The following is a 27110-nucleotide window of genomic DNA, read 5'->3' on the forward strand; positions in this document are numbered from 1 at the left end:
GCAAAGAGAATTAAAATGACTTACCTAAGGTCATGCCACAGGCTAGAAGCAAAACTGGGAATAGAAGCCAGGCCCCGGATCCCTGTTCTCATGGTTTAGGCATTAGATTGCCTATAGGCTAGACTCCCGTCTGAATAGTGAACCCAACCCATGCCTTCCACAAGACCTCCTAATATTGTTTTGTCAGCCACAGGAAATGAAAAAGTTAAAACTGAAGTTGACTGTACAAAGACAGCATAATCTTGTCCGCCGTGTGTTTTTTGCTCAGTTGCAATGCTGGTGGGCTAGCGAGGGCTGGCCCACTTCTGTTAAGCATATGTCAAAAACTCTTCTGATCCTACCAATAAGGATAAATCACATGAGTCTAACCTCTGTCCTCTAGTTGCTTTCTGAAGCAGGCTGCACTTAGATTTGCTGCCTAAGGCCACTTCATGTGAAGAACTCCCTGCATTTGTGAATGCCTAGCCAATCCTTAACATTGTGGGCTACTTATAGATGTACATGCACATAGACTTTCATTGACAGAATCATTAAAGAAATACATTTACTGAAAATTACTATTAATTAACTTTCAACTGCCTATTAAATACAAATGAATAGATGGAAGAAAGGGTAAGGGCAGCAGGAGATATGTTAAATAAGAACTTTAACCAGTTAGGGATTAGTGGGATCTACCTATGAAAATTGACAGAACAAGATCCCCAAACAGACAAAGTATTCAATGGTGATGAGCCCTGCAGCTAGTGCAGTGCCTCATGGTAGAACTGGCATCCTCCTGCATGCATTAGCTTTGAGGATCAAGGCCAAGAATTATGAGTAACCCTCTGTGAACTGCAACTGCTGTGTTTTTCTATAAATGTAGTTATTAGCATCCCTATAATGGTGTGGAAGTGCCAGCTCAGGGGTTAATTTTCAGCATTTCTTTACCCTCATCCCCAGTATATTCTGTGTGATAGAAGATTGCTGAATTCCAATGGTAGGCTACCCTATTTCACCCTTTTGGGTTACCTGAGGTGCACTGAACCACTCGTGGAAATTGTAAGTCAATGATAATTTTAAAAATATTCTGCATTTTCAATAGCAGTGACAGAGTCATCACCTTTTTGGAAGGTATGTTGTGATGTGACTCAGTATATTTAATTACCCAAGAGCAGCTATTGAAATGCAAATTGTCATTTGAATTGCTCAGGATAGAGCTGTTCCCAAAGCTTTCACAACGAAAGCCTCAGTAAAAGGAAGAACAAGGAACACAATTTTTTTCTCTCCTCAGCTTCGTGCTTATTGCCAGCAGGTGGTTTTCAAAAGGATGGCTGTAATTCCTCCAATCTAGTATAACCCGCAGGAATGCTTTACAGCACCTCATGATTTCCCAGAGGCCCAAAGATCGCACTATAAGCATCAGTATTTCTGAGTTTAATAACGTTGTTTTGGCTTTTTTTCAGGAGTGATATGAACCTTGTTCCCCCCACCCACCATTACTTTTCTATATACCTATCTCTTGAGCTGATTCCCTATTCAGATATATCTGAAGGTTCTTTTGATTCATGAAAATTATTCCATCTTCATAAAAAGGCTATGAAAATTATGAATGTCTTGAAAAAGATGACGCTTTATCCTTTTGGGACTGCAAACCCAGCATTCTGTAACAGTGGGCTTGCCAAGTATTTTTTTTCAAAGTACTGTAAATGCTCACAAGAGTAACCATGTTCATAATAATAATAATTACAGCCAGAGTCTATGGAGATAAATTCTCATCTTGCTTACTCAGGTGCAAATCAGGCATAACTCCATGGAAGTCAGTGAAATAAAGCTAGGTTTTCACTAGGGCTGTCAAGAGCAGAATTTGACCTTCTTTTAACATGTGTATCAAAGCAGCTAAGGGAAGATTTTCAAAAGGGCACAGAATAAATCTAACTTCCCACTAAACTAAATGGAGTTTTAAGCTGATTAACACTGGGCAAGGACCTGGGCCAATTACCTCATTGCACTGTCAAGCCAATTAGTGTTTTCAGCAAAGGTCCAGCAGCCCCTCCATTGTAAGCTCTATTTTTATCTTTGCACTTACTTGCCCATTTTAAATTGCATCAAGTTAAGTATGAATATATAGGTTGTCAGCCTTGCTAAAAACAGATTTTTTCTACCAATAAGAATTGATTGTACCATGCTGGTTTCTTGTATTTTTAGAGCATCTGAGCAGCAAACATTTCAATTTTTTTTTCTGTAGCTACCAGGCTTCGTTTCAGAGAAATGTTTACTGTATGAGCTTAGGTGCCTACCTTATTATGATAACATGCATGATTGTAGCACCAAAAGACAGCAGGAGAACTTGAGTTAGCAAATAGAAAATACTGTACTGGGCCTTGTTTTTTGTGTAAAGCCCACTATTTTCTTCCTCAGAAAGCTAGAATGCCTAGCAGAGTGGGAACCATGTACAAATGTTTGCAGAAAGCAACTAAATGAGCCTGAAAGATGCATCTATTTATAATAAAACAATTTGCTCAAAACCTTCTTCCCCAGGGCACAAGTTCAAAAAGAGATACATTGATCTCAATAAGAGATGCATAAAGATGTGCAAAAAAAAAAAAAAAGCCTTCAAGAAGCACAATAAAACACTTCAGAAATATGCAGAGTAAACCAGGAGAGAACCCTCACGCATGACAAGCCTGAAGCTTGCAAAACTTGATTACTGGTGAAATAAAATCCTCCATCATCTAAAGACCAGTAACCATCAAAGAGAAGGGAGAAGGTGACAAATGTGCTGCTAAAAGCTCCTGACCACTTTGTCTGATTGATTTTGGCTTTAACTTGAAAAATTAAATTGTTTGACTAGACAGAAATACTTGGGGATTATATTTTAAGGGCTGGATTCTGGGAAACATTAGAACTGTTCTCCCCCAGTAATGTTAGCCACTGCGAGAGAGAGAATCAGTGCCTTTAAATATTGTGACAAAACCCCGGGGTGCTCCCAGAGATACACCCTGAGTTTGTGTAAACTTATTTATCACTTTGCTGAATGCGTATGCCCGGGTTATTAATTTGCCTGGAAATCGTGATTTACCATAGGCTCTTCAGTAAAGTAACAGAAAAACAAGAATTTATTACAAGGCAGAACAAATGATATAAGAAAGAAAAAGTGGCAAACACTTTGGCAACAGAGTATGTAAAACAAAACGAGCAAAACTCTTGTATTACATTCAGACTACCAGTTAGCCCTCATAAAAATTCCTGTGAAAATTGCCCAGGTTTAGCTTCCTCTTAAGTCACAGCTAGCTTCCTCAACCAGAGATCTCCATGAAGTTCCCCTAGTTGAAGACCCCAGGGACAGTATCCCCTCTCTTCACTGGTCACAGCCCCCAAAGCATCCCACCACACAACATCTTTGGATTCATGACAAATGCAAGTTCACAAGACCTTGTAGGGGGGTGAATTATTCAAGGGAGTCTGTCAGGATGGGGAGGAAAGAGAAGCAATTAGTTGATAGAAATGATGACCATTTGTTGGCAACATTGTGCAGTAAGGAACTCTTCCCAACAACTGCTCTTGTTACACCCACTTGGAGGAAGAGAGAAGGAGACATGCTATCAGTTCTCCTTGATGAGTGAGCACAAGTAAACTGAACTGCGCCTGTAGCATATAGAGTACCAGGGTACTAAGATACTCACTTCCTGGCAAATGGACCAGATTTTGTCCTTGATTACAGGAAAAATTGGCTCTTTATTTGAACAAGTGTCTGAGGGGCAGGAAGGAGCCGGGAGGAAGTGGGGGAATGGTTACAAATTTCTAAATCAATTTTGTTTGACTGGCTCATATGAAAACAGGAAAAGTCTGGTTGAAATTGTTTGTTCTGATTTAAAGAAGAATGAGAATCATAGTGTGATCATGCTACAGGTGGCATGCCATCTGCCATGTCTCTTGATCTCTGTGTACAACTCTCTCACTAACAAGAGGTTAATTTTGCAGGGTGCTTTAAGGTGCCTGCAATGCAATCTCCCCCTCTCCTAGCAGTGACTTCCAGTCCTTCAGTAAAATAGAAACAAACAATGTAAGCAACTGCTCCAAACTAAAATACGACACCTCCAGGCACTTGTGAACCAACCCAACATGTACTGAAATCCTTTATCCCTTCAGGGTCCTGTGGCTGGGTAAAATGAACCAGCCAAAGGAAACCACCCCCCGCCAGTCCTTACTCACTAGCCCCCACCCCAGTTACCTGCCTGGGAGCCCTGCCTCTTCCCCAGCCAGGGCTAGAATACCCCTCCAGCCTGAGAGCAAGCCTATTTACTCCCTCGAGTGCTTCCTTCTCTGGTCAGCCTGACTAATTGCCTGGTCCAAGTACAGGGGCTGCTCATTGGTCTCAGCCTTGCCAGTTGCCTGCCCTTCAGCTGCTTTCTCCACAGCATGCAGCCACTCCCCAGAGCAGAGCTAGTGGATGTAGCAGCTACCTTTTTCCCAGGCCACAAAGACCCCACTTTTAAAAGGCCCTTGCTGATCCTGTTGGCCCTGTAGCCTTCCTGCAGTAATAGGGCAAGGGTTCCCTATTACAAATTGCCCTTCCCTCTTCCCTTGTCACGGGAATGTATTCTCTTCTTTTCTTCATAGTGCATCCTCCTTTTCATATTTTCACAAGAAGTCTGCCTTCCTATTATGTCTCCCAGGCCAGTGCTCTATTGAGAAATAATAAGGTGGTATATTAAGAGAGCACCTCACAAACCTCATGTTGTCCATTTCATTCACTGTAATCAATACAATGGGGTGTGATCCATGATAATGGTGAACTGTTAGCCTAACAGATAATACCAGAACATCTCAACAGCCCAGTTAATGGTCAGGCATTCCTTCTTGATTGTGGAATAGGCTTTTTCTTGTGGATGTAGTTTCCAACTTACATGGGCAATAGAAAATTCCATTTCTTCTCTTCTTTGAGGTAACACTGCCCCTTTGATCACATTTAATGCATCAGTGTGCACCAAAAATGGCTCATCAAAATCTGGGGTATTATGGGGAACGGTGCAAGCCTTCCCTGGCCCTCTTGAAGGCCTGTTTAGCTTCCAGAGACCACTATACTTCCTTAGGTGCATGTGTGAGTTCAGAAAGGGGTGCTGTTATCTCTGAAAATTTTGCAATATATTTTCTATAGTTATCTGCTAATCCTAGGAAGGCTCAGACTTGTCTTTTTGTTGTGGGTTGGAGATAGGTCCTCAAGGCCTCTACTTTGTTCATAAGTGGGTGTATCTGGCCTCCACCCACTTGGACATCTACAAGTTAACTCTGTGTTGTGTAAAAAAGCATTTTTTTAAAAAATCAGTTTTAATTCTGTTTACATTTACATTTTTCCCCTTAAATTCATTGAGTGTCCCATTGTTCTTCTAAACATAGTATATAAGAATGTGAAACTCACTTCCTGTACAACTTACATTATCTTGTCTTTTTTATTCATGTTTCCCTTTTACTTAGATACATTTTTCAAAAACACCCACATTTCCATGACATAAAGGCTGCTTGCAGATGTTGAAAAAAATGGCACTTTATTTTAAAATCATAGTGCTCCCGTGCCGAGCCCAGCATATGCCGAGAAGAGGCATCACATTAGTTGGGTCTGGCTTTCCCAACATCTGCACAGATCAATGGTTCCCAATCTGTAGTACGGGTACCACCAGTGGTACGCAGACAACCTGTCAGTGGTGTGCATTAACAGATTTATTATCATTACTTTATATGGCAAAAATTTGCTGGTGTTACTTAAGGTTGAACTGAAAAATTTGCTGGTGGTACTTAAGGTTGTATCATTTTAAATTGGTGGTGCACAATTTGTCAGTTTGGGAACCGGTGGCATAGACTGAGTGCTTTAGTGGGGCTTTTTTGGTACTTTTGTTTAATAGCTAATTGAATCAGCTTGAGATAAAAGTGTCAAAAAGCCACACTAAAGCACCCATCTACACAGATGCTGAGGAACCAGGCCAAAGTAATGCACTGCTACTTCTGGTAAAATGCATTTTGGGGTATTTTTCCATGTTTGTCAGTACGCAGAGTCTGTAAAGTCCATAGTTGGGGCTGTGCCATGTCCTCTTAGTTAACAAAAAATGGTGTGTAACAGGGACCCCTTTAGTCCCCACTAAGAGGAAGAAAGGGAAGGGCCCTTTTAAAAGAATGAGAACAGGCTGAAGCCCTGGCTCTGAGACACAGAAGGGAAGGGCCTCAGCAACAAAGGGAAGAAAAGCTCTGATAGTGGAGAAGAACAGGGCTCCTGCCAGGGAACCTGGCAGCAAGTAGGATTGGAGAAGTTGGGCAAGTAGGACAGAAAGTTAGCTGGTACTAGCCAGGGCTTTTCCTGGCTAAAAGATAAAAATGGAGATTTAGGAAAAAGATGTAGAAGCCAAGAAAACCAGCCACAGCAGACAATGCACCAGGAGACTCTTAGGGGTCTCAGCTATGAGAAGTGTCACACCTAACTAGGAAGGCTCTTTTCCCAGGGACCTGTGCACTGGCAGAACATAAAAGACATGGCAGGAGAGCAAGATGGGGAACTGGGAACAGGAGGAAGACCTATGCGGCACAGGAACCATGTGGCCTGCACTGTGTCTACATTAAACAGTCTTAATCCTTCTAATCTCTCCTCGCATAGAAGGTTTCCCAAGCCCCTAATGATCATTTCCTGGTTTTGTATTTCTTCCACTTCTAGTATATGGTCCTTATTTTGTCAAATACTTAAGCACACATTCAATATTAAGCAAGCCTTAAGTCTCAGCTTTGATGAAAGAGGATGGACTTGCTTAAGTGTTTTGCTGAAACAGGACCTCTACACTGAACACTCGAAGGTCAGATCTCAGATGGTGTAAATCCATGTGGTGCTCTGAAGTCTCGTTACTGAATCTGGCTAATAATCTGTATAAGAACTTGTGTGTGTGTGCACGTGTGCGTACACACACACACACCATTCAAGCCCCTCTCATTTTCAAGTTAAGGAAAATGAGTCTCATATGAAATTGAGCTGATTTGGGAATATGTGGCTTTCAGAATACATTTGGGTGAACACATGGAAGATCTGAGGCTGATCTGGAAAGGGAGAAGGAGGCATAACACCAAAAAGAAGCCACTCATAGCTGAGAAGACCTGGACTTGGACAGATCCATGCTGAGTGATGAAGGGCTTCTGAGAATCTCAGTGTAGATTCTTTGCCTACCAGCTAAGAAGTTTCTTTCTAATATCTTCTTATTAAATTCTGCTTGTAAGGAAATAATCCCTTGTAGCACTTGACAAATGTCTCACTAGTATGGGATACTGTTTGGTAGTGTAGAGTTTAGCAATTTCATTTGTTGTTCTACTCTTCTCCAAAGGTTAACAAACCTACCTTTTCTCTTATGTCCTTGTGCCCGCCTAGCTTTAAATACCCGCTTGCGAGCCGCCTTATCACGAGCGCCTGATGGTGGACGTGGCAAGGGTTTGAGTGACCACTGAGAGGGGCCTCAATCTCCCCAGAGGAAGCCCCTGAACTCACCTGCCATGAATTTGGGTGTAATTTCAGTGGAGGGGTCTTCTCTTGTAGGTCCCTCAGGGTTGGCCGCTCCTGTTGGCGAATATTCATGGGGCTTCATCTCCCCTACACCCCTTCCTTAAGCCAACCTCCGGTGGGCCACTTGATTTTAATGTGGCCATCCCTCCAGTCTAGATGATCTCAGATCCTTACACCCTCTCCAGGGCTGGTTCTTGACCTCATTTCTTTAGCAGGTTGCAGGTCTGCAGAATTTTTCTCTCTCTCATCTATCCCTTCCATTGTCATTGGCTATTCGCTGAGATTCATAAGCACCTCTTGTGTTGAGGTGGTGGTCAGGACTCCTATGGGATGGACCTAACGATGGATTAAGCAAAGAAAAAGACAAGCCAAGAAAAGCAACAAAAAGTGAACTATACATCAATGAGCAGCAGCAAAAGGAAAAAGAAGGACTTAATGAAAGAAAAGAAGGGAAGGCAGATGGAAGAAGAGAGGTCAGGCTAAGCTGCTCCTTCCCTCTCTCTCCACTCTAGAACCTGGGTCAGGTGGCATCCCCGAGGGAACCTTTCGCTGCTCCCTGGGTTAGACCTTCTTCTCGGCTTTGTGCTTGTGGGAACCTGGAGCGTGAAGTATCTGGTGTCTCTGGGGTTTTTAGGGCTCCTTCAGGAACGTGATCTTCCCCTTGGCACCGGTACTGCCTGTGACCAGTGTGGGGTTGTCTTTTAATTCTGGCCACTTGGGGTGCCTTTCCCCAAGTAGAATCTTCCTCTTCGTGCCAGGGCTGTCTGCCCCAGTGTAGAGCAGCTCTGCAGCCTCCCCCACTCTCTCTGTTCCTACGCCAGCAATCCTTTTTATTTCCACTGGCCAGTGATTGCTCCTAACATCACCTGCCAGCTCCAGCTGGATATAAGCGTGGCTAATGAACCGCACTGGCTCTGCTCTCTGTTCCTCCTGTGTCTGGCATCCTATGGCAAGTAAGTAGCTTTTGTTTTTGGGGTTCTCTTTCCCAGGGTGTGTAGCCCCCGTCCCAGGGTCCCCTGGGGGGGTCTCTAACTCCCCTGTGGTTGTGCCTCTGGGACAGTCACCTCCCTAAACACCTGTCTCTGGACTGTAGATATGGAACTTTCACTGTAATGATTAAGCAATGAAAAGAGTTAAGTAGAAATAGACATAATCAGGTTTCTAGTTTGCTGGATTTCAGTTTGCCAAACCTAAACTCAGTTGCTGGGGCATTTTGCAGGGAGATCCTATTTATACAAGCCCAACCATTTAAGGGGACAGGCATTTTGAAGAAAATGATTACAGATTTGGCCCATCTCCAGTTTTTACATGCTTCACTCTTGCATCTTTCATTCTTTGAACACTGCCACACAAAGATAATAGGGCCATAAACCCCCTAGATTTAATCCCTTTAGCAATAAATATGCAGCACACGTAAGATGCAAGGATTATAATTGCTCAGGCCCAGTTAAGGGCACCAAATTAATTTTGGTGTGATTATCATCAGTTCCACAGATGAACAGAAAGGATGGGCTTCATCATCTTCTCGCTCTTTTCTATTTCTCCCTCCCTTCCAGTACTATATCTCAAGAAAGGCCCCTTTTTGTTTAACTCATCCTTCATCTGCCTTCAAGATAATGTGCCAGATGGAAGAGTTTTCAGTTCATTTTTAATTATTTCTCTCCAGGTTGCTTCAAGAAAAATATTTTATTTTGCAGTGATGGGGTCAAATTTAGGAGTTTGGAGTTGATGGAGAACATGACAATTTTATTCACAGCTACTGCAAGGATCTGCTCTTCAAATGGCCCTATAATCCCCAGTGCTAGTGTTTATAATATGACAAAATAATGTTCAGAAACCAAAGGACTGGAAGAGGAAAACACAGCTGGGGGTGTGTGAATGTAAGAGCATAGGGGTGAGGTAGCACAGAAGGAAGGTTAGGAGCCAAGAGCAAATCATTAACCTTCGTGTTGGTTCTACCTGCTATAGCTCAGGAGGAGAGGGTGTGAGCTAACAGTCCACATGTCTGGTTCATGCTGTAGAATGCAAGCTCTATAAATATCAAAATATTAGCTATGAATTCTTTCATGAATGCTAAGTCCTTCCCCACTTCTCTAAGGGTAAATATTAGCAGGCTAGGAACACAGGAGTCTTGGTTCTAGTGGTTGCATTCGTTATCTTCTGTGTGGACAGGGTGCCATATAGAGACCCAGGACTTAATGTCAGTAAGTAATAAGTCAGTGTCCGACAGGGCTGCACTCAGCCACATATCATTTAATTAAGGATGTTGTCTCCAGTTTTGCATCCAGCATTGATCCTTGCAGGGCTAGTTATGGTGCAACTGGCTTTGGCATGAGTCAAAGTGGAGCAAGTGAACAGATGATCAGATCCTGCTGGAAATAAATGAAAAGGATGGGAAGATGCCTGCACTTAGGGTAATCCCAAGACAGAATTTCCAGAAGTTAGTTAGAGATAATTACTAAACACTGCCCAGGGCTCTCCTACTGTTGTTTGGAAAGATGCCACCTTGCCACTTTTCCTGTTTGATGTGTTGATGGTACTGTTGAGATGCTTATGAAAGTTGAGGTACTTCCTTACCATTTTATGGGCCCTGGATTGAGCTGAGAGGCATAGTAGCAAATGACAGCATAGGAGGTAGCTGCTTGCTGTTTATGTTAGAAATCTGAGCTTCGTATATAAAAGATTAAGTCCATGTAAGATTTATGTAGCTTTAAGAGAATGGGAGAGCAGGGAAAGGTTTCAATAAGAGCTGTCACTAAGTCTGAGGGAGTGCAGCAAAAAGATTATTCAGATGGGAAAGGACAGGGAAGCCTGAAATGTTTATGCACCATAGTCTAAAAATATCCCACTCTCTCCATCTACATCTTCTCTATCCAAGTACTTTAGTGACAGTTACAGTCTTAAACTAAACTGCCAGATACAGACAGCCTCCACCTTTGAGAAAAATCAAATTTCAACATGTGAATACTTTGCATCTTAGGCTGATCTCCCTCTAATTTATGAGGTAGCTCAGCTGTTCAAAAACCTGCATTTCAGAAACACTAGGAAGCGCAACAGCAGCACTTTTACTTGGAATTATTCCACCGAGAGAGAGCACGTGCATGTGTGCCCCCAGAAACCATCAGCAATGCTCATGAGGCTCTCTTGGAGTGGTTCAGAGTGCCTGATTTGCATCCACATTTGGGCAAGAAGCTAAAAGTGTATTGGTGTTTGTTTGAATTGACTTATTCTGCAAGTTCTTTGAGGCCAGGGATGTGTATTATCTGTGTTTTGAAAGAGGACCATGTGTAATTACAGCCCTGGCAAAAGGATTTATAATACTTCTATATTTATTTCTCAGTGCTCTTTTTCCCTCCCCTCAGTGTCAAATATGATATAGAAGACATCAAGTGCAGGTCAAAAAGGATTTCAGCTTTGTTTAAGCATATATAAAGCTGTTATAAAGCTGCATAACATGACCTATCTAACCAAGCTGGTTTTAGCGTTTCCTTTGGAAATCTGCATAATTCCCACATCACCAATATTTGGCTTCTAAAAACAAAACAGGAAGGCAAATGATGTTATACAAATACAGAGAAATAATTAATATGAAAATTGTCTAGTCCCATGTGAAAAAGTGTCTCATCTGCATTCAGGGTCTGTTACTCCTGCCTCTTCTTTTGTTTCCACAGTGACAAATGGTTTTTCCCCCCTCCCCTCCATTTCAGAATCTCATTTAGAGGTGTAGAAATGAGGCTTGAACAGCCCTGCGACCTAATTTCCTCTGGGGTCATATGCAGAACACAATTCAGCCTGGCAAGCTGGCATATTTTATCAAGGGCTAGCTCTATGAAGGAAATACAAACAGTGCAGAGACAGAGGCCCAAAATCCTGATGGTGCAATGCTCATAGAGATGTGCATACCATCACTCTCAGCAATATATTCAGATTGATGCATAATGGGATTTTCCACCAATGAAAAGGAGCGTGAATAGTAAATTACTCTATCACAAGGATTGACTTCCACACGCTGCATTTGGAGAGTGGTGATTTCCCACCAATGCAAAATTTTTGTTTTCAGTGCAGTCCTCTTCTCTCTAATAAGAAGAGATTGGCTTGGTTATTCCTAGTTTGCTTCCTCCCATTTTTATATCAAGAATAGCATGACCTAAAAAGTAATTATATGCTAAGTGAGGTTGAGAGAAATCTTTAGTGTTTATATCAGTCATGGAAATTGCATTTGAGAGACTAAGAATTGCATGCTCATAAGAAATGGATGAGAGTGAAGATCACTATATATATTGGGCTTCTTATATACTTTTTTTCTAAGTAAATAGTGCAGCTAAAAACTAGCAGAGAATGGAGCTGTTCTGAAATTGAATTCTTGAACCTGTTTCACTTCAGCCCGGCATCCTGGAATTTTCAATGAGGCATCTTCATAACAGATGCACATCATTATTGCAGACTGCAACACCATTGGGTGTAATTATGCCTTATATATTTCAACAATTTCTGTTATGGACTTCTTCAGAGGAATAAAATACCAGCTGGTCTTGTTTATGTAAAACTAACATGGCAAACTATTGCACTATATTATTGCTGTACTAGAGAGAAAAAAGCAGTTACCCAGTATGGATCACATTGTCACCAGTCTTCTTCTGGTATCTATTCCCTTTCTTTCCCCACAAACCTGTGTCCTTACAGTTTCTGGATCCTAATATGGAACATGGGCCAGATACTCCCCTAATTATAGGGAGCCAATTAATATCAGCTAAGGATCTGACTTAAATATTTAAGTGAGAACTCATTAGTAATAACTGTAAGCATTTTGCAATGCTTAAAAACATGTTACATCTGCTAACTGACCAAAAAGTAACGTAGGACAGTGACTATTAAGATCATGTCAACACCTCACTCTTAGGAGATATCAAAATTTATTTTGGCATGAAATATCAATCTGTTTGTCTAAGTTAATCTTGAAGACCTCACCATGCTAATCCAAATGTGGTGATGCTTCCTACAAATAGCCTCCAGAAATGCAACCTTTAGGAGGAAGAATCAGCAGCATACCTACAGGCTGGGGGACTCCCTTGTCATCAGTGCAGAGGCAGAAAAGGATCTTGGAGTCATCATTGATGCCAAAATGAACATGGGCCGGCAGTGTGGGGATGTGGCCAGGAAGGCCAACCGTACCTTGTCATGCATCCACAGATGCATCTCAAACAGGTCCAAAGAGGTGATCCTCCCCCTCTATGTGGCACTGGTCAGGCCACAGTTGGAGTACTGCGTCCAGTTCTGGGTGCTGCACTTCAAGAGGGATGTGGACAACATGGAGAGGGTCCAAAGGAGGGCCACTTGCACAATCAGGGGGCAGCAGGGCAGGCCCTACGAGGAGAGGCTACGGGACCTGAACCTGTTCAGCCTCCACAAGAGAAGGCTGAGGGGGGATCTAGTGGCCTGTTACAAACTAGTCAGAGGGGATTAGCAGGCATTGGGGGAGTCCCTGTTCCCCCGAGCACTACCAGGAGTGTCTGGAAATAATGGTCACAAGCTGGCAGAGGGTAGATTCAGACTAGATAATAGGAGGTGCTACTTCACTGTCAAAGTAGCTAGGATCTGGAACCAACTTCCAAGAGAAGTGGTGCTAGCTCCTACCCTGGGGGTCTTTAAGACGAGGCTAGATAATCACCTTGCTGGGGTCATTTGATCCCAGTACTCTTTCCTGCCATGGCAGGGGGTCGGACTTGATGATCTGCTCAGGTCCCTTCCGGCCCTACTAACTATGAAACTATGAAACAGACATTAGGCCTGTACGAAGCAGCAAGTATTTAGATTTGGCCGATTTGAGGGACAGTGATTCAATTCGTTGATTCAAATCACTGTCCCGATTCAATGGGCCGATTTGGATTCAGAGATTTGGCTGCCAAATAGGCTACCAAAGCTTTGGACAACCTTAACAGATAGGAATACATTCCCAGGCGGTGAGGGAGGGAGTGAGGTTGGGATTAGGGAAGGGCTGAGCAGAGGGTGCCATTCCCAGGGCTGCTCTATGCTCTACCTGTCCCCCCATGCCTGGGCTCCGCCTGTCCCCACTCACCCCAGCTCCTGGGCTGCTCTGTGCTGTGGTGCAGGCAGCTGGTGTCAGCTGCTCCCAGAACCGCTGCAGCAGGGGCTGGGGGGACTGGGAGCAAGCATAGCCTTGGGTGGTGCGGGACATGACACAGCTTGTCCGCATTAGCCCTAATCCCCACAGCAGCGGCCCTGGGAGCAGCCAGTGCCAGCTACAATGGGAACTGTCAGTGGGTGCAGGGGCGGAGGGTGGGGCACACCACTTGCTGCTCCACACCCCCTGGGAGGGCTGCTGGATGGGGTGCTGTGTCGGGCTCTTCCCCTGGATCAGCATGTGGGATGACAGCAGGCTACTGCTGCAGGCTGGGGCTAGCAATGGCACCAGGCTGACTTCCTGGCACTCAGCGTGCCCACCTTGAGCACTGGGAACAGCCCAATACTGCCACTGGCCCCAGCCTGCAGCAGGGGATCCCGGGGCAGTGGGTGATCCACGTCCAGATCCAGGGGCACTGGGCTGTTCTCAGTGCGTGGTGTGCCCACCCTGAGTGCCAGGAAGACTCAGTCTGGTGTCACCACCAGCTCCAGCTTGCAATGGCAGCCAGCTGTCATCCTGCGTGCAGATCTGGGGCATGTGCCCCCAAGAAGAACCCGACACAGCCCCCCAGCCATCCTCAGGGGTGCAGAACTGCAAGAGGCGCACCCCACACACCCCCTCCCACTGACAGTTCCTGTTTCAGTTGGCACTGGTTGTTCCTGGGGCCATTGCAGTGGGGTCTGGGGTGAATGCGGACAAGCTGCACCGTGTCCTGCACCACCTAGGGCTCTGCTTGCTCCCACTTCCCCCCAGCCCCTGCTGCAGCGGCCCCAGGAGCAGCCGACACCAGCTGCCTACACCAGGACACGGTGCAGCCCAGGAGCTGGGGTGAGTGGGGACAGGTGGAGCCCAGGTGCAGAGGGACAGGTAGAGCACAGCGCAGCCTGAGGAAGGGCACCCCTCCCCCCACCCCTTCCCTAGTCCCAGCCTCATTCCCTTTTCTCCCTCCTTCCCTCACCACCTTGGGAACCTATCCCTATTTGTTACATTACAAAGTGGGTTTGCTTTATGTGAGGGAAACCCATATAGCCTATGGCCGAATCTCTGAATTGGCCCTGAATCATTCCAAATCAATTTGGAAGCTTCTGATTTGATTCAGACCTCTTAATGGGTCTCCCAATTCGATCTGGATTCAGAAATTTGGCTGCTGAATCAGTCCAAATCTCCTTTGAATCGAATCACCTACCAAAGCTTCGCACTGCCCTAACAGATGTTTCATCAATCCTAGATAAGGAGCTATTAGCATCCTCTGTCTATAGAAGATGTTTTTTCCATTCAGTGGTTTGTGAATACCATTTTCTTCATTGTAATATCTAAAATATTCTATATATTGAATAATGGGGTCACTTATACTCTGGTATGGTGACAACAGCAGATAAACAGGGACTTGAACCTACATCTTCTACACTGCATTAATCGAGAGAGTGATCATATCCATATTTACAGACATATTTCTACATGTCTGTGTAATGCTTATTATGATGTATTTCCAGCGTAATGGAGGGGTTGCCCAAATACCTAGACTGGTAAACACTGCACTCAATTTGAAGCATTTGTTCTACTTGACTGTTAAATAGAATTTCACTGTAGCCCGTGGGCCAGTGAAATGTTTTATAATGGTCAAACTAAATATAGATTTCACAATTATAACACAGGATCACAAAGGTCTGGCCTTTGATTTGGTGACCCTAGGTTGTATATTAAGGCTATCAAGAAGCTGGGGGCATACAGGTAGCTATTATATAAAATAATTCATTCAGTGCACCAAACCCAGCCACACACACAAAATGTACATAAGTGTATTAAAAAACAAAAAGTTCATCTACATATCCTTACAAAGTTTCTCGTCAAAACGATGATTTCAGATTACATAAGTAGAACTGAAGGTCCAGTTCAGCTCCTACTAGTTTCTCTATCTGCTTTGACTTAAGCTACTAGCCTGAGTTAAAAACCCAAGTTTCTCTGCTTTTGTTGGGGGTTTTTGCTATTTCAGCCTATGTTAGTACATTCAAGTTAGCTGACATGAGTTAAGAACACACCTGCTGTTTTTTTCCTTTTGCAAATATAGACAAACTTCACATGTCAAAGACAAACCTCTACATATGTAACATACAGCCACTAACAAATATCATCAACACAGAAAAGGGAAAAACTGGAAAATATTGATCAAATTGTTTAGCAATTATTCCCCATCCAGGTGCAATAAACAATTAAAATGGTCAATAGACATATTCTCATTACCGTTGGTCTATAAACTTTGTTTCTTACTACAGTGTCATCATAGGTAGAGATGGCTAAGTCCTTTTCATAAGTAATGCAATAAAAAAAGTATTTGGCCAGATCACCTTCACTTAATTTACACTTTGTATGTGCATTTCAGCACATAGGTTATTTAAAGGTGTTTCTATATAGAATGATTTAAGGGATGGACTACTAGCTTTCTGATGTGGAGGTGAAATCATGCTAGTCTTGACTGATGGAGCAATTTTTGTAAGCCATCTGTCTATAAGTTAATATGCAAATTACACAATGGAAGTAAAAAGAATAAATTGAATCTTTTTTACAGAACAACTTCACCATTGGCAAAATTCTTCTTGTAGTCCACAGAGTTATTTTACCTTTGACACTTGCCTTTCCTTAAATTTCCTTCCTAAAGTTCCCATTAGCAGCTGCAGGAACTCTGTAAGTATTGGAAGAGTAAAATGTTGGAATCGATATCTGCTGGAAATTATAACTTAGGCAGACACTCAGATAGCATGATGGAGAGGTTGCCCAAATATCTAGACTGGTAAACACTGCACTCAATTTGACAGACAAGGTTCTGTGGGTGAATCTGATATCTTTTATTAGACCAACTTAAATAGTTGGAAAACAATTATACCAGCCCAGTCTGGCTTCTTAACTTTTCATTCCATCCAGGAAGAGCACACACCAACTGCAGAAACTTCCTTAGCCTGATGAAATATTTTTGAACCTGAAAGCTTATTTAATAATTGTTTTCCAGCTATTTAAGTTGGTCTAATAAAAGATAGCAGATTCACCCAAAGAACCTTGGCTGCCTATGTCCTTAGACCAACATGGCTACAACCTACACCCCTGCACTCAATTTGAAGCATTTGTTCTGTGTGTTAAATAGAATTTCACTGTAGCCTGTGGGCCAGTGAAGTGTTTTATAATGGTCCAGACTAAATATAGATTTCACAATTATACAAGAGGATCCAGCCTTTGATCTGATGACTCTGGGTTGTATATTAAGCCTATCAAGAAGCTGAGGGCATACAGGTAGCTTTTATATAAGAGAATTCATGCTGGGTTAGTCAGTCCATCAGTGGATATTACACATGATAACAAGGCTGCAACCTCAAAATTATGACTCCCCTTGCCCTCTAAATGCTGGAAGCTGTAAAAGAAAAGAAGCAGGAGACAGATCAATCTGGATGGGCCCTACTTAAAACATTCTTCCCCTTGGCACCCACTCAGTGCCACTGAGAGATTCATAATACTGAACTAGATGGATCTGTGTTCTGACACAGTTTTGTTTCTTTCATGGTTTTGTGTTGCTTTAAGCTGGACAGGGAAAATCTGCTCTAAGCTTATCAGGTCTTAGTCAAAAATCATTTCCTCTTTGTCACATACCATGTGAGAATGGAATGACAATGGAGAACAATCCAGCAACCACCTGTCAGGTTTGAAAGCTCTTCTTTTAAGATGCATACACATGTTTTAGACATTCAAGGCCAGATCTTCAAAAGAACTTGGCATGCAATCAGTCCATGTAAAGCCCAGATCCTTGGGAGTGAAACATAGAAATATTTTTGAGGATGCAGGCTCTAGACTAGAGGCAATATTTTCTGAATTGCTCAGCAACTCACACCAAGAGCAGACGGAGCTGCTCTGTGTTTTTGAAAAAAACCCATAACAACTGCTTCATTTAATGACAGCTGAGCTCTTTTGAAAACCTGGCACCTGACTGTGGTGCTGCATGCTTTTGAGAGTGTGGTTCCTAAATTCTATCATCTTTTGGAAATATCCTCCCCTGCCTTTTTTTAAATCAAAATCTTTACCTATTCAGCCATTCTGCTTTAAGTTTAATGGGAGGGAATATCATTTATTACCCAGCAAAGCTCATAAGTGGAATGTACAATGAAAATAAAGAATATTAAGTACACAGGGATTAATATAATAAAAACATCAATAAACACTCAGTCATAGCAATTAGTTGACACGAAAGAAAAGACCTGATTTAATATTGTTTTACAGGATGCATTTCCTTTATACTGGTATGTTACAAACATATTGAACCAGCCATTAACATTAACTAACTAAGCTCACTGCAGTCTGTAACTCATATTTAAGTTAATGCTATACAGATATTTATAACCTCCTTAAGATTACAGTTTTATGGGGAAGCAGCAAAGCCTTCATTATAATAACCCAAGAGTTACCTCCAGTTTTGAGTTTGTAGTGGTCTTTAATATACTGCTGTATTTGTACAAAAAATCTAAAAATCAATGGGCAGTTAAATCTTAAGGATTTAAACACTTAAATCTATTCTATTCTGTTGTAGCTGTAAGAAATAAGAGTCATATGGAACAGGCTTAAAGGCAACGTGCATTGCTCTATTAGTCATAGCAAGCAACAGGATGGGTAACACTTTCAAAAGCTCCTAAGCAATCCAGACATTTTTAGAAATGGGACTGCAACTTCCAAGTCATTTAGGCACTTTTGAAAATTTTTTACTGTGTATGGAAACCAGAAGTGATGGGGTGGAGGAAGTGAGGTAAGGAGGAGAGCATTTTTCAGTAGCTGCAAATTCTTCCTCCAGAGAAATATGTGTCAAAGGGCTAAGAAAATGACCCTAAAGACTATTCAAGAAGAGGAAAGGGGAACAGTAATCTGGAGCAATGGTGCTAAGCAACCCATCCAGGAAGAGTAGCTGCACAAGTATGAGTTATGATACTTCTGGATAATCATGGTCCTTGAACAATACTGTCAAGACAGACTTGTCCTAGGTCTATCACTGTTTATTGTATTTTTGCTCCACAACATGAAGCTTTGGTCATGCTATGGAAAAGGGGCTAGAAGAAAGGAGCAGAATTTTCAGCAGTTATATTTTGCAAGCTGATGGAACTGTCCATGGTAGTGGCTTCTCAGAGCTGAGACCTCTCCATCTGTCAAACCCCTAATTGTGAAGCCACATCTGAATCTGGACACCTCCATCTCTCCGGACCTGCACTACTCTCTCTGACCCCTCCTGATACTGGCTCTGTTACAGTGGTGAAAGTGGGAGACAGTTCCCATGCTGCCTGATTTTGAGGGGGTAAGTTTCACCATGACAAGATATTGTATGACATTGGAATATGTTAGTGTAAAATCAAAGCTCTCCATCAACTGATATCCTCTGAGAATAATAGTTGCAGGTGATGCAATAAATTAAGGGAATACTTTGGATATGGCCAAATTTAAAATTAAGCACCATTTTTACCAGCCTGGTCTATCCTACTGTTTCTTCTACTGTGTTCAGTGCCACAGTATCTTGTATCCTGACACAAGAACGATGCCTCCACAGTAGTAACTGGTATCAAAAACTCTGCTGAGTTACAGTTAAATACTGCATGTGCACATTAACTCATGTCATTGGTCCCTTCTTTATGATTCATTGAGCTGTAACATTTCTATTTAAGCAGGGAACACACACACATACACACTGCCAAATTACCAGGCATCTTGGCCCAGATGGTTGAACCTGTATGCCTAAAGTTATGACTTGACTTTTAGAGGCACTGACCATCCATAAATCCTGAGTGATAGCACACAGGTTAAAACATTTAGGGTGAATCCACACTTTTGAACATGTTCAACCCACCCACATGCTCTCTAGGGCTCCAAACCTAGAGATGAGGAGTGAAGCTGCTCTGGGAGCAACTCTAGAGGGTGTTCTCAAGAATCCCAGAGACTGAGGCATCAACAGCGACTCTCCAGAGGGTTTTCACTGGTGCATTTTCAGCTTTGGATCATGAAATTAGGGACATCCCTGCTCTTATCCTTGTGGGACTTGGCGTAGATACACTCTTGGGCTTCTATCCTTACGTATTCTACAGCAGCATCAGCAGAGACTAGCTTTTCCCTTTCATAGCATTTGCACTAATTTTTATCTATAGAAGCATGACAACCTCCCCAGTCCTTGAAATTCATCAGCTTTAGTTTCAATTGATGCCACAGGCCTTTCACAAGACGGGTGTATTAGATCATTTTCAGCCTTTTATGATCCCTTGCCACACAATTCATTTGAAAATACCTTCTTATTTGATTGGCTGCTATGACTGTACAGATACGTGTTGTTATGTACAATACACTCATTTGTAAATAACAATTAACTAAACATAGAGAAATGTAGTCACTGTGAATTAATCACTCAAAATCTTAGGGACAACAAACGCTTAACTATACCTCACATCCTGCCCACTAAATAATGCTGTGGTTTTTGCTAATAATGTTCACTCTAAGATACTTTCAGTCTTTCCTATACAAAGCTCACTGATGCAAAGATATTCCTTTTATCAACTTCAGAGGCCCTTGGATCAAGTGAAGGTAGTTTGATAGTATACTGTCAAAGAATAAAACACCAAAACCTTTGTTTCAGCTTAACAATGAAGCTTCCGAGTCAGTCTTTATTGGCATTTGAGAAACACTGGATTGTTTTTTACTTTGTAAAAGTGAACAGCTGCCTTCAGGATGCCAGCTGTATCACTGCACAGTACATGAAAAAAGCACTGTGTCTGCAGCATATTTATGATGCCCACTTGACAGATATGTAAACTGAGACAGAGAGAAGATTGATAGTCTATGGTCACAGTTAGGAACAGAGTTCATAAGTCATCATTATTTGTATTACCGCAGTGTCTATAGACACCAGCCAAGACCAAGTCCATTCCTTAAATCATTCTGTGCAAACACATAGGCCAGGTACAGACATTACACTTTTACCGGTATAAGTGATCAGAAGCCAGTATATACCCATAACAGAACAGAAGTCTGGCACACACTGACTGGTTTAAAAATGGCAGAACCTGAGGTTTGCCACCCCCCCCCGCCCAAACAAACGGCAAACATGTTCTGTTCACTGCCAATCTAAACTACTCTGTTTACAGAAAACTGTGTACCTTAGATTGATTCCTTCTCGGGCTGTTTCAGAGCCACAGTCTCTGCACTGAAGAGCTTAGAGTTTAAATAGAAAGAAAGGGAAAAACATACATCCAGTTTAACTAGTAGAGGAGCCACGTATATATCTACATCCCCTGACACCTAGCTCTGTGCTCTATCTACTGAGGCATCTTTTCCTTTCATCACAAAGCTGCCTATGAAATCCAAACTCAAATGTACAGCTAGCAAGAACATTCTGACTCTGAATCTCATTTGGATTTTAGAAATTTAAATTTGATGCCATGGCATAAAATGGCTTTCATCATATTCATTTATCCCGCTGTCACAGGGTGCATTTTTTTGCCACTGATGAAGAGCCATTCCACATCGTTTAACACACCTTGATATCAATTAGTTATTTTTGATTATTATTTCACTTTTCATTTCAAAAGGCTGTTAGATGTTTTTCACTGAAATATGAAAGTAGCTGCACAATTTGAGAATAATACACTTTGAAGAGAGATTTAAAAAAAAAATCAAACAGCAATTACAGATAGAAGGCAGCCAAAAATGGCCAATTCTGTCAGGTTAAAGCATTTTTATTAACAGTTCTCAGAAAAATTCAAGGTCTGAGTCAGTTTTTTTAAGTGATATGTCACAATGTCTGTGGCATAGCTGACAGTGGTAAACAGATGATCTGACCCTTCACGCTAGCTCTTGACCAACCTTTCCTTGGGTCTGTCCTTATTCATTTAAAACACCACAAATCACACATATGTCTAAGCCTGAGGTTGGCTGTCTGTCCCAAAAGGTGCTCCTGTTTGTGCCCTTGCCTTCAAGAAATACTTGCATTCTTCTACACACAGCTAGTACAGAGGAAACCCCTACAGTCTGACTGTTGGGATGGCTAAATACAGACAGTCAAATGGAATATGTCCCAATACACTAGCTGACAATATACTACGTTATCTTGGTAGCAGTATAAAATGCACACTGTCTAAGATGAAATTTTGTTTTGAAGTGACCTGGGATAAATGGTGGAAATGACTAGCATCTCCAGTATACTCAGAATCTTGAATGGCCTTGCCCTGGTGATTCTTTACAGTCTATCTGAGGAAAAATAAAGTCGGCAGATTACATTTTAAAATACACACTAAGACCAGATGGATGTGCCTCAGAAGTGCCTTAAGAATCACTTTTGGTGTCTGATAATGTATAAATGGGAAGTTCAGGGTTTGCAATAATGGTGACCCAAGTAGCACCTGAAGTCCACTTTGCACTTGAGTAAATGGCTATACAGTGCACAGGGCAATAGAGAACCATGTGCAGGGCCACACATTACTGTTCAGATATGATATGTCTATTATTTAGATGCTCAGATGTCATATATTTAGGTCCTGTGGCAATGGGCACATGTACAGGGCTAGATTAACATTCAGGCAGCAAGATGGTTAGAGAAGATGCAACATTTTTTCCCTCTTCACGGTACATGTATTTTTTCAATACAAGAAATCTTAATGCTGGATTTTTTTATGTATATGGATATGTCAGTGTTCCCTTTAGAGCTATGAATTTCAGTCCTTATTACATATTTCACTATTAATGGTAAATGGTATCTCTAAAAATGCCCTGCCAATTATTCACATTTAAAAGAATACAAGCAAATAACTTAGCTTCACTCATTCTATGAAGCAGCAGCTCATAATATTAAAATATTTATATCCCAATAGAGTAATACCTCAATATCTTAGCTCCCCCAAGACTCTCTCAAAACCTAGAGAGAGAAAAAAGGAGTCCTTATAGCCTGTCCTGGCAGTTGACTCATGAGCCACACTCTAAGTAGGAAAGTGTTGCAGTAGAAAAGCCTGGGCTAAGGCTCAGCCTCTTGTTATGCATTTTCAGTTCCCCAGGATGTATGTGCCTGCTTGTCTGCTAGCTTCAGACACGGTGTCTGCCTTGAAAGTTGAGAACATGAAACTTTGTCACAAACAGGGTGTGTCTGTATGTGTGCTATGTTGTGGTAGCAATTTGCTATGGCAACATAGCGTTGATAACTGGCAAAAACTGTGACACCACAGCTACATCACTGTAGCAACATGCTCCCTCATTCTAGGGCCCAGCTACGGTGACATAGCAGCTAAAAATAACCATGTGCGGCTGGTTTAGTACTAAAGGAAATACTAAATGATGGCACTGTAACAACAGCGCCATACAGCCATGTGTAGACATGCCCATAGACTTTTAAAAACCAATTAACCCTCGCCATTCCCTTGGACCATTGTTCTAAGGCCATATCTACTCTACCTATCAGCCAATTCCTAAAAGTAAATCTCTAAATATCATTTTCTATCCATCAACAAGTAGTACCCTGCTGCAGAGTCTTTTTTTTTACTCTGCAGCACTGCACATGCAGATACTGACACATCTGGCTGGGACATAAGGGTGCTTTAGTGTAGGGGCTGCCTGCTGGTTAGCCTAGCACAGGAGCACCCTTGTACCCCAGCCAGCACCTCCGCAGCATGCTGAGTCAGGGGGGAGGAGGGGGAGCAGCCTCAAGCTGGCAGATTGACCCCCCCGGGACTGCTTTCATAGATTCATAGATTCATAGATTAAGGGTCGGAAGGGACCTAGTAGATCTTCTAGCCTGACCCCCCGCCAGGGTGGGAGAACAACAAAAAACCCCAAAAAGAGAAACGGGACTCAAATGAGTCCAGCCAGGTAGGCATCCAGCCTCTTCTTAAAGACCCCCAGGGTAGGGGCCAGCACCACTTCCCTTGGAAGTTGGTTCCAGCTCCTAGCCGCCCTAACTGTGAAGTAGTTCTTGCGGATGTCCAATCTATACCTCCTCTCCATCAACTTGTGCCCATTACTCCTTGTTATGCCAGCGGGCGCTAGGGGAAACAGCGTCTCCCCCAAACCCTTCTGGTCCCCCCTAGTGAGTTTATAGACGGTCACCAGGTCCCCCCTCAGCCTTCTCTTGTGGAGGCTGAATAGGTTCAGGTTCTGCAGTCTCTCACTTTGACCTAGCTCAACATGCTGTGGCCCTGGGCACACATTTATATGGCATGCCCAGGAGCACTAAGTTCTGGGGTTTATTGCTTTGCATTAATTCCATAAGTAGATATGCCCAGAGAGCAGCAAATGGTGTATATTAGGCTCCCTAGCTGTTGCCATTCTGTTATTTACTGCTACTTACCAGTATTTTCAAGGAAAAAATTATTTTTAAATTCATTCTGCCTTTGAAAAACAAGCTATATATCTTATCGGGAGAGGGGGACAATGCCAGCATGTCTCTCCTCCATATCCCTCGCTGTGTCCCCAACATCTTTGAAAGGAGGATAGTTAGGAAGGAAGACCAGAAACCTTGAAACACTGACAGTAGCTGATACAACCGCATAGCTGTCAGGAATACCATACTTTTAGGTGTGGGCCATGTCTGAGATGTGGACTGTGTAGTATGTGAAAGAAAGAAATTTGGAAGCGATGTAAACTAGCTGTGTAACTAGAAGAAACCAATCAATGTGAGAAAGGGTATTTCAGTTTTCAAAAATAAGAACTTCAATAACCAAGTGTAAGAATCAGGACTTTTACTTCTGCATGAAGTGCAAATCTCAACCTAACCTGATTTATGAAGTAATCAGCACCCGCTCCATAGCACATATGCTTCATGTGTACAAAGAGTATGAGGCTTTTTCTATCAATTTGTACAATCATTTACAGGAGTGAAAAGCAGGTGTAAAATGCTACCACCATGATGGTCCAGGAAATGTGAGAGATGCAAGGATTTTTGTGAGTGATATATCAACTGGATATGTAGAATATACTTAGACACACTTTCAAATGCAATGCATTCTTCATCAGGACCTCTAGGATCTAAAGATCTGTTTTAGTCCTTTACCATGCAGAGTAGGCAAAACACTAGCAGGTGAAGACAGGGTCATCTTACAAAAAGCCTGGTTTTGCAGGGTGTTAACTTCCATTGGACCAACTGCATAGTTGGGTATAAGTTTACAAACGCAATGTATTCTTCAGCAGGTCTTTCAATGCACGCATGCTAATAAACATGTCTGAGACAGCAAGCTTATGGTTGCAGCACTGGGTATGCACCAAGACAGCTATGTTGCATCTATTTCAAGATGCAGCATGTGTGGAACAGTGCAGCGTCCCTTCATTGTGGCTCTCTTTAGCATAGGCTGTGCTTAAACTACTGCTTTATATCAATTATTATTAGTTTTTCTATTGCCATCTTTTCCCAATTAGCTGTAGGGAGAATTAGAGTTGCTCATGTAACATCACCATAGCTTTTGTTCCACAATGGTCTAAAAACTTTCCACAAGCAGCTGGTATATAACTATCAAACTTCTCAGAAGAGCTTGTTGAAACTCAGGGTTTTTGTTCCATGGATGTTTTAATATTTCAAACTTTTTGTTACTGAAAAAAGATGACTAACTCCTGCACAAAAGAAAATTTTCAATAAAATGTATTTTTGGTCAGTCATTTTGGGTTTCATAACACCTAAATCTTGCTTCCAACTCTGACATTTTACATTTTATGATTTGATATAAAATGAAATAAAAATGTTAAATGCAAAGTTGTTTAGAAATAAAAAAATAAAAACACTATTCCATCAAAACACTTTTATTCTAAACAAAATGTGTTTGGAATTAACACATTTCTGCAGCATGATTGCAACAAAATGTCATTTTCCAATGGGAAAGAAAACCCATTCTGTCAGGAAATTTTCCACCAGCTCTACTTTATAGTCATTGAATTACTTGGTGATTCCTTTCTCTCTCTCTCTCGACTTCAACAAAGAATTAAAAAATCTTTTGGCTTTAACCATTAAATTCTCATCAGACATAGATTAACAATAAACTAAGTGTCTTTCACCTTGAAATCCTACCCTTTTCTCATTGTGCTAACCCTTTTACCCTAGGGGGCTTTCCTTCATTTCATCCTTGAACCCTGCCTTCAGCAAGGCCTGGGAAATACTGTACAGTAAATACCCTTTTGTCCAGTTCTTCTAAACAGGATGATTGTGCTTGGTCCCCTGGAGACTGTCTTGTGAAGCTTTCCACTGCTGTGTCTCTGGGGTCTAAAGATTGCCAGTGTTATAAATCATCTGCATTTTACGGAGTCTCCAACATCAGGGAAGCAATTTCCAGGAGACAGGAGGGGGGTCTCCCTTCATTTTTCAAAACCTTGCAGTGGAAAATAGTTATAAATGGGTTTCCATTCTATCACATATTGGAAAAAGCCTTTATAGGAGCATGTTTTGCATTTAGATTAGCACAAGATCTGTCATTAACTGTTGTGGGGAATGACTGATTTTTCAATACAGCTGCTGTGGCTATTATTTTTAATTACACTCCTGCTGCTGTAAATTGATTGTGGTTTATATCCACAATAATTTAAAATGGAAGGTGAGATGGGGAATGTGTAGAGATGCAAAAAACAAAGATGTTTGATATTGATAGGAAATAAAATGTTGGGCATTAAAGCAAGCAATTTAGTATTAAAACGTGAAATCAAAACAACGAGCGAAAACAACACTAAACTACAAACTGAATTATGCATGATGCATGGTAACACAAGATGTTGTACCTATCAGACTCCACTTGCCCAAGGACTAGAACTCGAACACAGTCTGGGAAGCAGAGACAACGCCAGCGTGTTAATCCTAGAACTTGGGAAAATATTTTCAACATACAGTAAAGACACAAGAAAATGGAGTTTGAGGAGGACCGAAGCCACTTGTGAACTTGGGTCAAATTTGGTGAAGTTTCAGCTATTACAAGAAGCTGAGGAATATAAAACTTTGGAAAAACTGAAGTATTTAATTAGGGACTAGGTCATAACACCTAGTCGACTGCTCTAAAAGGTTGCCAACCCCTGCCCTAGATAACTGACACACACAGGCTTCAGAACTAAAGCTTCTAGAAGCCTATGCTAATGTAAACTTTGGCCACAGTGATTCTGATGTATAATGCCTGGTGTTGGTCTTTCAATGTTATAATTTAATAAAATCCCTTATCTCTGGGCAGTAATAGAAGATTCCAGGAAACAGACTCTTGCCCTCAGCCTACCTTTTCCTAGGAGAAGTGCTCTTGAACTGGTTTTTGGCCCAAACAAAGAATGCTGGCCGCTCTTGGAGGTGGGACAAGTGGACACTTCTATAGCAGACACCCAAATGAGTCTATTAACCATGTATCAGGAGCTGTGATGCAATCATCAACCCATCAGCTACCTCCAGTTTTCAAATGTTGCAGCTCTGCAACAGTTTAAAGTCCTGTGTGGGATTTTACAATAGAGGTT

At 42.0% G+C, this 27110-nt stretch overlaps 1 long non-coding RNA gene across 1 annotated transcript; it reads left to right on the forward strand.

Moving 5' to 3' along the window:
* The first annotated feature begins 5634 nt into the window (after positions 1-5634).
* Positions 5635-23941, forward strand: LOC109298203. Its single transcript, XR_002097528.1, has 3 exons — positions 5635-5840; positions 6435-6438; positions 23931-23941. It is a non-coding gene; the product is annotated as an uncharacterized LOC109298203 (long non-coding RNA).
* The last annotated feature ends 3169 nt before the right edge of the window (positions 23942-27110 follow it).

This window comes from Gavialis gangeticus, unplaced genomic scaffold, assembly GCF_001723915.1.
Source record: "Gavialis gangeticus isolate Ggan-Ray unplaced genomic scaffold, GavGan_comp1, whole genome shotgun sequence".
In the NCBI taxonomy this organism is placed as follows: domain Eukaryota; kingdom Metazoa; phylum Chordata; order Crocodylia; family Gavialidae; genus Gavialis; species Gavialis gangeticus.